Source organism: Cherax quadricarinatus, chromosome 1 (assembly GCF_038502225.1).
Source record: "Cherax quadricarinatus isolate ZL_2023a chromosome 1, ASM3850222v1, whole genome shotgun sequence".
NCBI classification, from domain to species: domain Eukaryota; kingdom Metazoa; phylum Arthropoda; class Malacostraca; order Decapoda; family Parastacidae; genus Cherax; species Cherax quadricarinatus.
In genome coordinates, this window is record NC_091292.1 from 9,712,255 (window position 1) to 9,723,931 (window position 11,677).

General features: G+C 43.8%; 1 protein-coding gene across 1 annotated transcript in view; it reads right to left on the reverse strand.

Annotated features, from left to right (window-relative positions):
- LOC128687303 (Y+L amino acid transporter 2) overlaps positions 1 to 9,367 on the reverse strand; it is a 31,612-nt gene extending 22,245 nt beyond the window's left edge. Inside the window, exon 1 of the mRNA XM_070092777.1 lies at positions 9,201 to 9,367. The gene's annotated coding sequence lies outside the window, so the exon portion shown is untranslated. The remainder of the gene's footprint in view (positions 1 to 9,200) is intronic.
- Between the last annotated feature and the right edge of the window lie 2,310 nt (positions 9,368 to 11,677).

Genomic DNA, 11,677 nt, shown 5'->3' on the forward strand with positions numbered 1-11,677 from the left:
TGCCGCACTGTAAGAGTCCCATGACCTGCTTTTCTGTCACTTACTACTGATTCTTCAAGGACAACAGTGCCTTGATACTGGTGGACCCCTTAGTGGTATAGAGCTATAATAATAATAATAATAATAATAATAATAATAATAATAATAATAATAATAACAATAATAATAATAATAAGAATAAGAATAATAATAATAATCACAGTCCACTATAATTAGCCAACAGTGGCGGTCAGCATGACCACAAGCATCTTTTTATAGAGCATGAAACTGAGAATAGGAAAATAAAAAACGCCTCTCTGCGTCCGGTGTTGCATGAGAGATGCTAAGTCACACTTTTCCGTATGATATCTACATTTGAATTTGCCGAAAATAATAATTTTACTCTAGGGAATTCGCATGTACTGACATCTACCATTGAGAGGGACGGAATGTTCGCCCTTCGGCGTTATACCATGATGTATGGGCCGTCTTCCACCAAGGTAGGGAGACCCATAGAAGGAAACACTCACTGTTATTAATTCTACAGCTGTCTTGCCAGAAGTGCTCCACACATTACAGTTAAAAAAAGCCTCTGAATTATAGTTTTCCCACTTTTTCAGAGTGCAGGCACTGTATTTTCTGCCTCCTGAACTCATACTCTGCTAACCGGTTCTGGTGAATCCATTAATAAATGCTGCCTTGTTCAAACTCCAACAGTACTTCAAATTCTTTTGACCACTTGTCTTCACCTATTCCAATATAACACTTTCACAAGTGTCTGCCGAGTGCTTATTTCCCTGCTGTTTAAGAACCTCCTTCATGCCCTCCCCTCAAGCCTTTTTGGGACGACACTTACCTCTACTTCTTTCCTTCCTGAATTTATACACCCTCTAATACATCCTAGAGTTTACGCTGCTTGAGCACCTGAGGCGTAAAGAGCAGGAGTACATAGGTCATAATGGGTCTTTGTTAGACCACCATTGGAATAGTCACATTTTTGAAGTAATTACAGTCATTCCATATATTTTTTTTATAAATCTGATCTACACAAGTATCTTATCATTTCCACTACAAATACATGTCATTAACTAGGTAACAGTCCCATCAAACAGCAATTCATTCGTCCAGCTGGTGCAAAATTTTAATAAAATCATAAGATTTCTGATATCTTATCATTAACAATGAAGTTACTTGATATCATCTGTAACGCTTTTGTGATCGCGTTTCTAAATTGTGGGATATGATGTTCTAGTGTATGGTATTTCTTTCTGTCTATACACTTTACATTTCATATCACTGGCATTTCCCTTCAATCTGTACCGCCAGAGATACTGTCTAGTATTAGTCTACCAGTGACAACATTATGTAGTGTAACAGTCATATTACTTAACAGATATGTTTTAGCAATTTCGTCATGATGGACAGCGGATGTGTTAGTTTTTATCTGTACTGTTCTGTTGTCTTCATACTCGCTTTCTAGTTCAAATTGAATAAAGTAACTACACACTGTGTGCATTTTCTCCCACAATGTAATGATCATATATAACAGCGTAGCCCCACACTGCTGGGGATGTTTAATAAGCAGCAGGAAGAAAATGAAACGGAAAGAGATAAATAAGAAAAAATAATCATATGGTACATAAATACAGACGCTCTTTCTTCAGAAAGTGAAAGACAAATTAAATATTTGAGGACGGAATAAGTATCTTTAATTGTGTAACTACATACATAGCTACAGATTAGGAAGCATTGAAAAAACAATCACACACCCATTAAGGTAATTTGGAAGACCTGTTTAAACGATTGGATTAATAGTCGATATATACACAAAAAAATATAATTATCTTTTGATAATTATCTTTTAATGTAGAGTTACTGAACGTGTTCTATATTCTCTGCCTTTAGAATTAAAATTTTCTTTTTGTTAGTGTGGGCGATAGACCTTGAATCTTGAAAACTAACTACAGGTCTGTCTCATTAAAAAACTGAAATAATGGGACTTGGAGAACTACAGGACAGACTTTTAAACCTCAAAAATAGCTGACCACAAATTACAATAGAAAGAAATCCTTTACAACAAGAGTGGTATACTCCAGGAATGTTATCGTATAAGAGATTGTGTGTGTGTGTGTGTGTGTGTGTGTGTGTGTGTGTGTGTGTGTGTGTGTGTGTGTGTGTGTGTGTGTGTGTGTGTGTGTGTGTGTGTGTGTGTATGTGTGTGTGTGTGTGTATGTGTGTGTGTGTGTGTGTGTGTGTGTATGTGTGTGTGTGTGTGTGTATGTGTGTGTGTGTGTGTGTGTGTGTGTGTGTGTGTGTGTGTGTGTGTATGTGTGTGTGTGTATATGTGTGTGTGTGTACTCACTCACCTAGTTCTCACCTAGTTGAGGTTGCGGGGGTCGAGTCCGAGCTCCTGGCCCCGCCTCTTCACTGATCGCTACTAGGTCACTTTCCCTGTGCCGTGAGCTTTATCATACCTCTGCTTAAAGCTATGTATGGATCCTGCCTCCACTACATCGCTTCCCAAACTATTCCACTTACTGACTACTCTGTGGCTGAAGAAATACTTCCTAACATCCCTGTGATTCATCTGTGTCTTCAGCTTCCAACTGTGTCCCCTTGTTACTGTGTCCAATCTCTGGAACATCCTGTCTTTGTCCACTTTGTCAATTCCTCTCAGTATTTTGTATGTCGTTATCATGTCCCCCCTATCTCTCCTGTCGCTTCTCAAACTATGTGTGTGTGTGTATGTGTGTGTGTGTGTGTGTGTGTGTGTGTGTGTGTGTGTGTGTGTGTGTGTATGTGTGTGTGTGTGTGTGTGTATGTGTGTGTGTGTGTGTGTGTGTGTGTGTGTGTGTGTGTGTGTGTGTGTGTATGTGTGTGTGTGTGTGTGTGTGTGTGTGTGTGTGTGTGTGTGTGTGTGTGTATGTGTGTGTGTGTGTGTGTATGTGTGTGTGTGTGTGTGTGTGTGTGTGTGTGTGTGTGTGTGTGTGTGTGTGTGTGAGGGGTGTGTGTGTGTGTGTGTGTGTGTGTGTGTACTCACCCAGTTGTACTCACCTAGTTGAGGTTGCGGGGGTCGAGACCGAGCTCCTGGCCCCGCCTCTTCACTGATCGCTACTAGGTCACTCTCCCTGAGCCGTGAGCTTTATCATACCTCTGCTTAAAGCTATGTATGGATCCTGCCTCCACTACATCGCTTCCCAAACTATTCCACTTACTGACTACTCTGTGGCTGAAGAAATACTTCCTAACATCCCTGTGATTCATCTGTGTCTTCAGCTTCCAACTGTGTCCAATCTCTGGAACATCCTGTCTTTGTCCACCTTGTCAATTCCTCTCAGTATTTTGTATGTCGTTATCATGTCCCCCCTATCTCTCCTGTCCTCCAGTGTCGTCAGGTTGATTTCCCTTAACCTCTCCTCGTAGGATATACCTCTTAGCTCTGGGACTAGTCTTGTTGCAAACCTTTGCACTTTCTCTAGTTTCTTCACGTGCTTGGCTAGGTGTGGGTTCCAAACTGGTGCCGCATACTCCAATATGGGCCTAACGTACACGGTGTACAGGGTCCTGAACGATTCCTTATTAAGATGTCGGAATGCTGTTCTGAGGTTTGCTAGGCGCCCATATGTTGCGGCAGTTATTTGGTTGATGTGCGCTTCAGATGTGCCTGGTGTTATACTCACGCCAAGATCTTTTTCCTTGAGTGAGGTTTGTAGTCTTTGGCCGCCTAGACTGTACTCCGTCTGCGGTCTTCTTTGCCCTTCCCCAATCTTCATGACTTTGCACTTGGTGGGATTGAACTCCAGGAGCCAATTGCTGGACCAGGTCTGCAGCCTGTCCAGATCCCTTTGTAGTTCTGCCTGGTCTTCGATCGAGTGAATTCTTCTCATCAACTTCACGTCATCTGCAAACAGGGACACCTCAGAGTCTATTCCTTCCGTCATGTCGTTCATAAATACCAGAAACAGCACTGGTCCTAGGACTGACCCCTGTGGGACCCCGCTGGTCACAGGTGCCCACTGACACCTCGCCACGTACCATGACTCGCTGCTGTCTTCCTGACAAGTATTCCCTGATCCATTGTAGTGCCTTTCCTGTTATCCCTGCTTGGTCCTCCAGTTTTTGCACCAATCTCTTGTGTAGAACTGTGTCAAACGCCTTCTTGCAGTCCAAAAAAATGCAATCCACCCACCCCTCTCTCTCTTGTCTTACTGCTGTCACCATGTCATAGAACTCCAGTAGGTTTGTGACACAGGATTTCCCGTCCCTGAAACCATGTTGGCTGCTGTGATGAGATCGTTCCTTTCTAGGTGTTCCACCACTCTTCTCCTGATAATCTTCTCCATGATTTTGCATACTATACATGTCAGTGACACTGGTCTGTAGTTTAATGCTTCATGTCTGTTTCCTTTTTTAAAGATTGGGACTACATTTGCTTTCTTCCATGCCTCAGGCAATCTCCCTGTTTCGATAGATGTATTGAATATTGTTGTTAGGGGTACACATAGCGCCTCTGCTCCCTCTCTCAATACCCATGGGGAGATGTTATCTGGCCCCATTGCCTTTGAGGTATCTAGCTCACTCAGAAGCCTCTTCACTTCTTCCTCGGTTGTGTGCACTGTGTCCAGCACATGATGGTGTGCCCCACCTCTCCGTCTTTCTGGAGCCCCTTCTGTCTCCTCTGTGAACACTTCTTTGAATCTCTTGTTGAGTTCCTCACATACTTCACGGTCATTTCTTGTTGTCTCTCCTCCTTCCTTCCTTAGCCTGATTACCTGGTCCTTGACTGTTGTTTTCTTCCTGATGTGGCTGTTCAACAGTTTCGGGTCAGATTTGGCTTTCGCTGCTATGTCGTTTTCATATTGTCTTTGGGCCTCCCTTCTTATCTGTGCATATTCGTTTCTGGCTCTACGACTGCTCTCCTTATTCTCCCGGGTCCTTTGCCTTCTATATTTCTTCCATTCCCTAGCACACTTGGTTTTTGCCTCCCTGCACCTTTGGGTAAACCATGGGCTCATCCTGGCTTTTTCATTATTCCTGTTACCCTTGGGTACAAACCTCTCCTCAGCCTACTTGCATTTTGTTGCTACATATTCTATCATCTCATTAACTGGCTTCCCTGCGTGTGTGTGTGTGTGTGTGTGGTAGCCACCGGAAATTTCACTTGATTATATGAAATTCTAAACACTTACACACATAAACACACACACACATGTACACACACACACACACGCACACACACACACGCACACACACACGCACACACACACGCACACACACACGCACACACGCACGCACACACACACAACCACACACTCAGCCACACACACGCACATATATATACACACTCACACACACACACACACACACACACACACACACACACATGAATACACACACACACACACATGAATGCACATACACACACATATACACACACGCACAAACGCACATATGCACACACACATACACACACACACCTACACATGCACACATACAAACACATACACACACACACCATGACCATGCAACCAAACACTCTAAATCAAAACACCCATGCCACTTCCAATGCCCCCACCCACTACATTACAAACTCCACCCCCACAGCAACAACCCATAGTTCCTTACCAGGTCTCCCACTTCCCCAACCCCAATATACCTCCCAGACCACAGTCTTAGAAAAGAAGTTGAAGGTGTGGTATACAAATGCAGATGGAATAACAAACAAGTATGAGGAGTGGCACGAAAGAATCAAAGAGACATCCCCAGACATAATAGCACTCACAGAAACAAAACTCACCAGAATAATAACAGATTCAATCTTTCCATCCGGATACCAAATCTTCAGGAAAGACAGAGGGAGGAGAGGGGGAGGAGGAGTTGCACTGCTCATTAAAAACCAGTGGGATTTTGAGAAAATGGAAGGAATGGATGGCATGGGCGAAAGGGACTACTTAGTAGGAACAATCCGGTCTGAGGGACATAAGGTGATAATTGCAGTAATGTACAACCCACCACAGAACTGCAGGAGGCCAAGAGAAGAATACCATGAGAGCAACAGAGCAATGATCGACACACTAGCCGAGGTGGCCAGGAGAGCACACATGGGGGGAGCAAAGTTACTAGTTATGGGTGATTTCAATCACAAGGAGATTGACTGGGAAAACCTGGAGCCCCATGGGGGTCCCGAAACATGGAGAGCCAAGATGATGGATGTGGTACTGGAAAACCTCATGCATCAACATGTTAGAGACACTACCAGAGAGAGAGGAGAGGATGAACCAGCAAGGCTGGACCTTGTATTCACCATGAGTAGTTCGGACATCGAGGGTATCATGTATGAAAGGCCCCTGGGAGCTAGTGATCATGTGATTCTGTGCTTCGACTACATAGTTAAGCTCCAAGTGGAGAGAGTAGCAGGAATAGTCTGGGAAAAACCAAACTACAAAAGGGGGAACTACTCAGGCATGAGGAACTTCCTTCAAGACATTCAGTGGGAGAGGGAACTGACAGGAAAACCAGTACAAGAAATGATGGACAATGTAGCAACAAAATGCAAGGAGGCAGAGGAGAGGTTTGTTCCCAAGGGAAACAGAAATAATGGGAAGAACAGAACGAGTCCTTGGTTCACCCAAAGGTGTAGGGAGGCAGAAACTAAGTGTACTAGAGAATGGAAAAGGTACAGAAGACAGAGAACTCAGGAAAATAAAGAAATCAGCCGAAGAGCCAGAAACGAATACGCACAGATAAGAAGGGAGGCTCAGAGACAATATGAAAATGACATAGCATCAAAAGTAAAGACTGACCCGAAGCTGTTGTACAGCCACATCAGGAGGAAAACAACAGTCAAGGACCAGGTAATCAGACTGAGGAAGGTTGATGGGGAATTCACAAGAAACGACCAAGAGGTATGTCAGGAGCTCAACACAAGATTTAAAGAGGTATTTACAGTGGAAACCAGTAGGACTCCAGGAAATCAGAACAGGGGGGCACACCAGCAAGTGCTGGATGAGGTACATATAACCAAGGAGGAGGTGAAGAAGCTGCTATGCGAACTTGACACCTCAAAGGCGGTGGGACCAGACAACATCTCTCCATGGGTCCTTAAAGAGGGAGCAGAGATATTGTGTGAGCCATTAACAAAGATCTTCAACACATCATTTGAAACTGGGCAACTCCCTGAGGTATGGAAAATGGCAAATGTAGTCCCAATTTTTAAAAAGGGAGACAGACATGAGGCACTAAACTACAGACCTGTATCACTAACGTGTATAGTATGCAAGGTCATGGAGAAGATCATCAGGAGGAGAGTGGTGGGGCACCTGGAAAGAAACAAGTATATAATTGACAACCAGCACGGTTTCAGGGAAGGAAAATCCTGTGTCACAAACCTACTAGAGTTTTATGACAAGGTGACAGAAGTAAGACAAGAGAGAGAGGGGTGGATCGACTGCATATTTTTGGACTGCAAGAAGGCCTTCGACACAGTTCCTCACAAGAGGTTACTGCAAAAGCTAGAGGATCAGGCACACATAACAGGAAAGGCACTGCAATGGATCAGAGAATACCTGACACGGAGGCAACAACGAGTCATGGTACGCGACGAGGTGTCAGAGTGGGCGCCTGTGACAAGCTGGGTTCCACAGGGGTCAGTCCTAGGACCTGTGCTGTTCTTGGTATATGTGAACGACACAACGGAAGGGATAGACTCAGAAGTGTCCTTGTTTGCAGATGATGCGAAGTTAATGAGAAGAATCAAATCGGATGAGGATCAGGCAGGACTACAAAGAGACCTGGACAGGCTACAAGCCTGGTCCAGCAACTGGCTCCTTGAATTTAACCCTGCCAAATGCAAAGCCATGAAAATTGGGGAAGGACAAAGAAGACCGCAGACACAATATAGTTTAGATGGCCAAAGACTGCAAACCTCACTCAAGGAAAAAGATCTGGGGGTGAGCATAACACCGAGCATATCTCCTGAGGCGCACATCAATCAGATAACTGCTGCAGCATACGGGCGCCTGGCAAACCTACGGATAGCGTTCCGATACCTCAGTAAGGATTCGTTTAAGACTCTGTATACCATTTACGTCAGGCCCATACTGGAGTATGCAGCACCAGTTTGGAATCCACACCTAGTCAAGCACGTCAAGAAATTAGAGAAAGTGCAAAGGTTTGCAACAAGACTAGTCCCAGAGCTACGGGGATTGTCCTACGAAGGAAGGTTGAGGGAAATCGGCCTGACGACACTGGAGGACAGGAGGGTCAGGGGAGACATGATAACGACATATAAAATACTGCGCAGAATAGACAAGGTGGACAAAGACGGGATGTTCCAGAGAAGGGACACAGACACAAGAGGTCACAATTGGAAGTTGAAGACTCAGATGAATCAAAGGGATGTTAGGAAGTATTTCTTCAGTCATAGAGTAGTCAGGCTGTGGAATAGCCTAGAAAGTGACGTAGTGGAGGCGGGAACCATACATAGTTTTAAGGCGAGGTATGATAGAGCTCATGGGGCAGGGAGAGAGAGGACCTAGTAGCAATCAGCGAAGAGGCGGGGCCAGGAGCTATGACTCGACCCCTGCAACCACAAATAGGTGAGTACAAATAGGTGAGTACACACACACACACACACACACACACACACACACACACACACACATGCAGGCACGCGTCTTGCTCAAGCCATTGATACTTTTCAAAACATAGTTACTCCAAAAGTTTTGCTATTAAATGATTAACTAATTAAAATAATGCTTTCACTATTTTTCGTTAAGTCTCGCGAGAAAGCGTCATTAAAAATGACGATAACGTGAGAAAACAAATTTATCATCTCTATTGGAAGAATTCATTCCAATAAATTCGTGATTGTTTTTATTTATTATTTATTAATGGTACAGAAATCATCGTCCCCCGAACCGGTTTCGGATTAGTACTCTGTAAGGTAAGGAAATAAGGTAAGGAAATAAGAACGCCTAGGAAACACACGGGAATGTAGGAGCAAATCTTGTGTTTTTTACTTGCAAAAGTTTTTCTCTTGGTGCATGTACAAGGCGAGTGAAAGTAACAGGACAAAAAATAAGGCGCTTACCTCTGTCTGGCTGGTGATCGGCTGGTCGGTCGGCTGGCTGGCTAACTGGGTGACAAACCTGACTTATTTGTTAGCTGGTTGGCTCACAAGTTTGGCTATCTTGCCTTACTGACAAACTTGACTGACTTACTTGCTGGGGGGTTGTCTGGCTGGTTGGGGCAGTCGGTGACAAGCTGACTGGTTGGTTCTTTAGCTGGCTAGATAACTGGGCGACTGGCAGGCTCTCAGGAGGGAACGTCACTCGCCAGTAAGAAGTAAGACGATACTGAAGGAAGCTCGCTCCATGCACCCTTACAACTCCGGCCTTCGCTTCACACACACACAGACACACAGACACACAGACACACACACACACACACACACACACACACACACACACACACACACACACACACACACACACACACACACACACACACACACACACACACTCACCGGGACCAGGAGCTAAGACTCGACCCCTGCAACCACAAATAGGGGAGTACACACACACACACACACACAATAGCGTTTCGACATTTAAGTAAGAAGTTATTCACGACTGTACACCATGTACATCAGGCATATACCGGAGTACGTAGCACCAGTATGGAACCCACACCTGGTCAAGCACATCAAGAAATTGGAGAAACTGCAGAAGTTTGCAGCAAGATTAGTCCCAAAGCTAAGTTGTATGTCCTATGAGGAGAGGTTAATGCAGGACAGAAGGACTCGGAAGTATATAATAACGGCGTACAAAATACTGAGAGGAGCTATCAAGGTGAACATGGACAGTATGTTCCAGAGATTGAAAATAGAACCAAGAGGGCACAATTGGAAGTTGAAATTCCAGTGATCAAAGAAATATTAGGAAGTATTTCTTCAGCCTTACAGTTCTCAGAAAGTGGAACAATCTGGAAAGTGATGTAGTGGAGGCAGGAACAATACACAGCTTTAAGGTGAGGTACGATAATGCACTTGGAGCAGGGAGAGTGGACCTAGTAGCGACTAGCGAAGAGTCATGCTCAGAAGCTGTGATCCGACCCTTGTAACCACAAATAGGTGAGTACAAACAGGTAAGTAGAGCTAAAAGAGAGAAGCATGGCGAGCAGATTGTAATCGAAAAGGAAGCGAGAGAATTATGTGATAATTTTTTTGAAATGTGAAGAGGGAAAACAAGATCACAATTATATTTTGAGAAAAAAAAGCAATACCGTAGCGATTCTAAAAACCTTTTTATATATGTCTACAAAAGATGTAGATAACTAATGCAATGAAATCCAAGAAGTAGAATGAGTTACGAGTACAAGGCACTTGTACACATTCCTCGCTGACGGTGGGGCAGGCTGAGGCCTATTTCTGCTCCTGAAGCTACGAATAGATACCTCCCCCCCCTCTCCTTCTCTCTCACACCCACATACACAACTCTTGCCAAGAAGCTTCTTAATCGCTGTCGCACATAGTAGCAAGTCATAGTTTAAAGGAACAATGCAGCAGGCTTAGTGTCCCTAAAAATAAAAATACCACAGGTGGGGACTGAACTCGTGGCGAGTGAGTCGTATAACTCAGTCGTATAACTACAGTAAATCTCATCCAACTATAGAGGCCCCACTGTGACCACATATGCAAGTATTTACAGATGAATCTCTCGCTAGCGTGGCAGTGACGAACTCTAGCTCTAGTACACTCAAAGCCGTCATCATGACTCACAAAATCGTAATGACACGATTGCAAACAAACCATACCATGGGCAAAAAGTATCCAAAACGGTTGGGATCCTCTCCAAGATACGATACTACGTGCCGCAAAATGCCCTTCTCACACTATACCACTCACTTATTTATCCATACCTCACCTATGCTATTTGTGCTTGGGGATCAACTGCAGCAACACACCTAAAGCCAATAATAACCCAACAAAAAGCTGCAGTAAGAATAATCACTAAATCCCATCCCTGGCAACACACCCCCCCACTCTTCATAGATCTAAGCTTACTCCCAGTTCAGTACATCCACACTTACTACTGTGCAATCTATATCTACAGGGCCTTAAACTCTAATATCAACCTTGGCCTAAAACGCTTTCTTGATAGTTGTGACAGAACCCACAGGCATAACACCCAGACACAAACATCTCTACGACATTCCCGTGTCCGACTAAACCTTTACAAAAAATTCAATGTATGTCAAAGGCCTAAAATCTGGAATACCCTACCTGAGAACTCTAGGGAACTGCAGACACATTCATCACCTTCAAAACTACCATTAGAAAACATCTTATCTCCTGATACACCCCGTCAACTAACTACACAGAATACCACCTGGTGGATTCACACTTACACTCACTCACTCATTTGACCATAAACAGAAATATTAATCTCAGTCGTAAAAAATAATGAATCCTGTGATACTCCAATACTGAAACTATGTACTGTGCCAAAACAAAAGCATTCACATTGCTAAACTCACAAACTAGTATTTAGTCACTTAGCCATAATACCAACTTACCTCATAATTTGTAATATTTTACAATTAAGAATAAAACTAAGTATGCCCGAAACGCCTAGCCATGCTAAGCGTTCTAGTGGTACACTCTGTAATCACAATTTACTACATGTAAACCAAACAA